The 4901-nt window shown below is 40.3% G+C and overlaps 1 non-coding gene across 1 annotated transcript; it reads left to right on the top strand.

Annotated features, from left to right (window-relative positions):
* Positions 1–350: 350 nt before the first annotated feature.
* LOC148548740 (small nucleolar RNA R71) lies at positions 351–454 on the top strand. Its single transcript, XR_015897782.1, has one exon. It is a non-coding gene; the product is annotated as a small nucleolar RNA R71 (small nucleolar RNA).
* Positions 455–4901: the final 4447 nt, after the last annotated feature.

Genomic DNA, 4901 nt, shown 5'->3' with positions numbered 1-4901 from the left:
CCTGACTCCCCTCTGCTTCTTCATTCACTCCTTCTTGGATTGTTGATAAAGTAGAAATTGCTACTACTTGGTTCATCTCCATCTTCTTGGTGAGGTCGGCCAGCTGCTGGGTAATGAGCTTGTTTTGGGCCAATAGAGCATCTACATTGTTTAGCTCCATTACTCCTCTTGTGTTCCCTCTTTCGGAAGCATAAAAGTAGTCGTTCTCTGCTACTGTTTCAATAACATCTATGGCTTCCTCAATGGTCTTCTTCTTGTTCAAAGATCCTCCAGATGAATGGTCTACGGCCTTCTTTGACTCATAAGAGAGCCCTTCATAGAAAATGTGCAGCTGCACCCATTCGTTGAACATGTCAGGTGGACACCTCCTTGTTAAGTCCTTGAACCTCTCCCATGCTTCATATAGAGTCTCACCATCTTGTTGCCTGAAAGTTTAGACCTCAGCTCTCAGCCTATTGATTCGTTGAGGAGGGTAAAATCTTGTTAAGAATTTGTTCACCACGTCTTCCCAAGTTGTCAAGCTTTCCCTTGGGAAAGATTCTAGCCATTTGGCTGCCTTGTCCCTGAGTGAGAATGAAAATAAGAGTAGTCTATAGGCGTCAGGATGAACACCATTAGACTTCACTGTGTCACATATTCTCAGGAAGGTGGTTAAATGTTGATTGGGGTCTTCTTGAACACTTCCTCCAAATGAACAGTTGTTCTGAACAAGGGTGATGAGCTGTGGTTTAAGTTCAAAGTTGTTGGCTTGGATTGTTGGCTTTTGGATGCTACTTCCACAATTGCCTAGGTTTGGATTGATGTAAGAGCCCAAAACTCTTCTATCCTCCCCAGCATGATTTGCTCTACCTCCTCCCCCATGGTTGTGATCTTCTTCTTCATGATGGTTTTCCATGTTGTCTTCCATGTTTGTTTCAAAGAATTCCTCTTCTTCCTCAGCACCAACCACTTTTTTTCCTCTTGCCTCCCTCCTTAATCTAAGGAAGGTCCTCTCAGGTTCAGAATCGAAGGAAGTTGAAGCCCCGCTTCTTCTCCCTGTCATACAACCATCAAGTGCAAGCAAGAAAAGATAGGTGTAGAAAGTATTTGTGTCAGAATTACTGTTAGTTGTGGGTGATGCAATATATCAAACAGTTAGTGGGTTAGCAAACAGAATTGAAAATAACAAAGAAGAACAAAAGAGTAGAGGGGAAGGGAAGAAGTTTAACTAAAACAAAAAGTAAATCACTCAAACAGAAAATGAAATTCACAAAATAAAAATTCTCAATCTAGTGATCTTCCAATTTAATCATTGTTGATGCACAATCAATCCCCGGCAACGGCGCCATAAACTTGATGCACGGAAAACTTGTCTCACAACAAATCTCCCTTCGGTAAGTGTACCGAATTTGTCGTCAAGTAAAAACTCACAATAGAGTGAGGTCGAATCCCACAGGGATTGATTGATCAAGCAACTTTAATTAGAAGAATGTTCTAGTTGAGCAAATCCAGAATTTGGGTAGAGAGTTGCAGAAAATAAAATGGCTGGAATGTAAATAACAAAAAAGTAAATGCTAGATTAAAGAACTGGAAGCAAATGACTGAAAATAAATTGCAGAATTATAAATGGGAATGGGGGATTTGCTCATAACAGTAAATGGCAGAAATTAAAGAGAATGGGTAAGATCAGAGATGGGGAGTTCATTGGGCTTAGGAGATGTTGCAATTCTCCGGATCAAGTTCATTTTCATCTCTTCCTCAATTAATGCACTCATTGATCTCCTTGGCAATCTTAAGTGATTGAATTACAATTTCTTGCAATTCAACCTCTCAAATCTTGATCAATAGCCAATTCCTTGGTCAATTGCTCATGAGAAGAGATGAAGTATGGTCACTGATTATACCACATGCATTTCCCAAATCAAGTATTGAGAGGGTTATAGTCACATACCCATCTAAACCCAATTTGGTCCAGCATGAGAAAGCATTTCTAGCTTGATCTCTTTATTCCTCTTTCAAGGTTCAAAAGAGATCCAAGTTTGAATAGCTTCTCTTCCAAGATAACTACTCAATTGGATGAAAATTGAAATCCTTCAAGTAAAATCAAGAGAAAAGATAGAAGAAGAATAATGAAAATTAGTATTGATCCATCAAATTACAAAAGAGCTCCCTAACCCAATGAAAGGGATTTAGTTGTTCATAGCTCTTGAAAATAAAAACAAAGATGGAGAACACATCATAAAACTAGAAAATGCAGAGAAAGTAAAATACAAAGAGTAGTTCCCTTTTTCCAGCCTCTAGAACTCCCTTTACAATTCAAAGCTACTCCTATATATACTACTCTTCTCAGCTTCTAGTTTGCTCTTCAAGTCTTGGGCCTTTGGATCTTGAGTTTGAAGCAGTTCTTTTCTTCATTTGGGCTTGGCTTTACTTGCAGAGAGAATGTGCTAACTGGGCAGAGACTTCAGCTCAGGGCGTTAGGGGTGTTAACATTTAGTGAAAGTATAAGTTCGAGAACGTTAGTGACACTTAACATTTTCACTAACGTTCCAATGTACCCCTTTGCCTCACGTTAGAGCCCACGTTAACTATGTTAACGTGGCTTCTAACGTGGCCTTACCAAACTTCGAGAACATTAGTGACACTCAACATTGTCACTAACGTTCCAGTGTGCCACTTTTTGCTTCACGTTAAAGCTCCACGTTAACTAGGTTAACGTGGCTTCTAACGTGGCCTTGCCAACCTTCGAGAACGTTAGTGACATTCAACATTGTCACTAACGTTTCAATGTGCCCCTAGATCTCACGTTAGAGTCCACGTTAACTAGGTTAACGTGGCTTCTAACGTGGCCATTCTTAGCCATCCCAACGTTAGTGACAATGTTGAGTGTCACTAACGTTGGCTCATCATTCATTCCTCATCGTTAGCTTCCATGTTAACTAAGTTAACGTGGAAGTTAACGTGGCTCCTTGGGGGGTTGTGTGGTTGCTTCCAACGTTAGTGACAATATTGAGTGTCACTATCATTGGCGACAACTCTCACTTCTTACGTTAGCTCCCACGTTAACCAAGTTAACGTGGGAGTTAACGTGGTGTGTTGCATCCTTAGGCCAACGTTAGTGACAATGTTGAATGTCATTAACGTTGGCTTCTCTTTCCCCCTTTAACGTTAGAGGCCACGTTAACTAGGTTAACGTGGGCTCTAACGTGGCCACTTATGAGTGTTTGCCAACATTAGTGACAATGTTAAGTGTCACTAACGTTGGCTCAACTTCCCTTTTCCACATTAGAGTTCACGTTAACTTAGTTAATGTGACTCTTAACGTGGGCAATGATGGCTATAAGAGTGTCATTGGCAATCACTTTTCTCATTAACCTTGCAAGTTTCCTCCCTTTCCTTGCTTCCTTTGGTCCTGAAATCAAGCAATAGAGTGCATCAAAGTTCTAGTCCAAGTCATGGGCAATGCAACATACAATTTGTCACTAAACTTATGCAAAATCCTCATGAAATAATGTAAAATGCACAATGTATGCTTGAGTCAAGGTGTAAGTGAATATCTACCCAAAACTAGCTTATTTCCTAAGGAAATGCATGAAACTAACCTAAAAACAGTAAAGAAAAGGTCAGTGAAACTGGCCAAGATGCCCTGGCATCACCCAGAGACCAAGAGAAAACTTTATTTACTTGTCCATATGGAGTGTTTGCCTACAGGCGCATGTCATTTGGGCTATGTAATGCACCTGCGACTTTCTAACGCTGCATGCTTTCTATCTTCTCAGATATGATAGAGAAATTCATCGAAGTTTTTATGGATAATTTTTTGGTATTCGGACATTCCTTTACTAGCTGCCTGACTCAGCTTGCCTTAGTATTGAAAAGGTGCCAAGAGACCAATCTGGTCTTGAACTGGGAGAAATGTCACTTTATGGTGACAAGAGGAATAGTCCTTGGCCATAAGGTTTCTAACCAAGGCATTGAAGTGGACATGGCTAAAGTGGAACTTATTGAAAAACTGCCTCCACCCAGTGATGTCAAGGCAATTAGGAGCTTTTTAGGGCATGCTGCCTTTTACAGAAGATTTATTAAAGATTTTTCAAAGATAGCCAAGCCCTTAAGCAATCTCCTTGTATCTGATACACCATTTATCTTCGATGAATCATGCATGCTAGTATTTAAAAATTTGAAAATAAGGTTGTCCTCTGCTCCTATCATTTCCCCACCTGATTGGAACTTACCATTTGAATTGATGTGTGATGCATCTGATTTTACAGTTGGGGCAGTATAGGACAAAGAAAAGATAACTTAGTCCATGTGATATACTATGCTAGAAAAGTCCTCAATGATACTCAAAGAAATTATACCACTACTGAAAAGGAGTTGCTAGCAATAGTTTTTGCATTCGACAAGTTTAGATCATACCTTATCGGTGCTAAAGTGATTGTTTTCACAGATCATACAGCACTTAAATACTTGTTTGCCAAGCAAGAATCAAAACCAAGACTAATAAGATGGATCTTATTGTTGCAGGAATTCAACATTGAAATCAGAGACAAGAAAGGAGTGGAGAACAAGGTAGCAGATCACCTATCCAAAATCCCACACGAGGAAAGTGGAACACATGATACAAGTGTGAACGAGCTCTTCCCTGATGAGCAGCTGATGATAGTTCACAAAGCACCATGGTTCGCAGACATTGCCAACTTCAAGGCAACTGGGGCCTTACCTCCAGAGATCAATAAACATCAAAAAAGAAAGCTCATGAATGATGCAAAATACTTTGTCTGGGATGAGCCATATCTCTTCAAGAAGTGTTCAGATGGAATCCCTAGAAGATGTGTTTCGGAAGAAGAAGGACGAGAGGTCCTATGGAATTGCCACAGCTCATGCTATGGAGGCCACTTTGGAGGGGACAGGACTGCAGC

Source organism: Arachis ipaensis, chromosome B8 (assembly GCF_059453495.1).
Source record: "Arachis ipaensis isolate K30076 ecotype BB chromosome B8, ASM5945349v1, whole genome shotgun sequence".
Classification (NCBI taxonomy): domain Eukaryota; kingdom Viridiplantae; phylum Streptophyta; class Magnoliopsida; order Fabales; family Fabaceae; genus Arachis; species Arachis ipaensis.
This window is presented reverse-complemented; position numbering and strand designations above follow the sequence as displayed.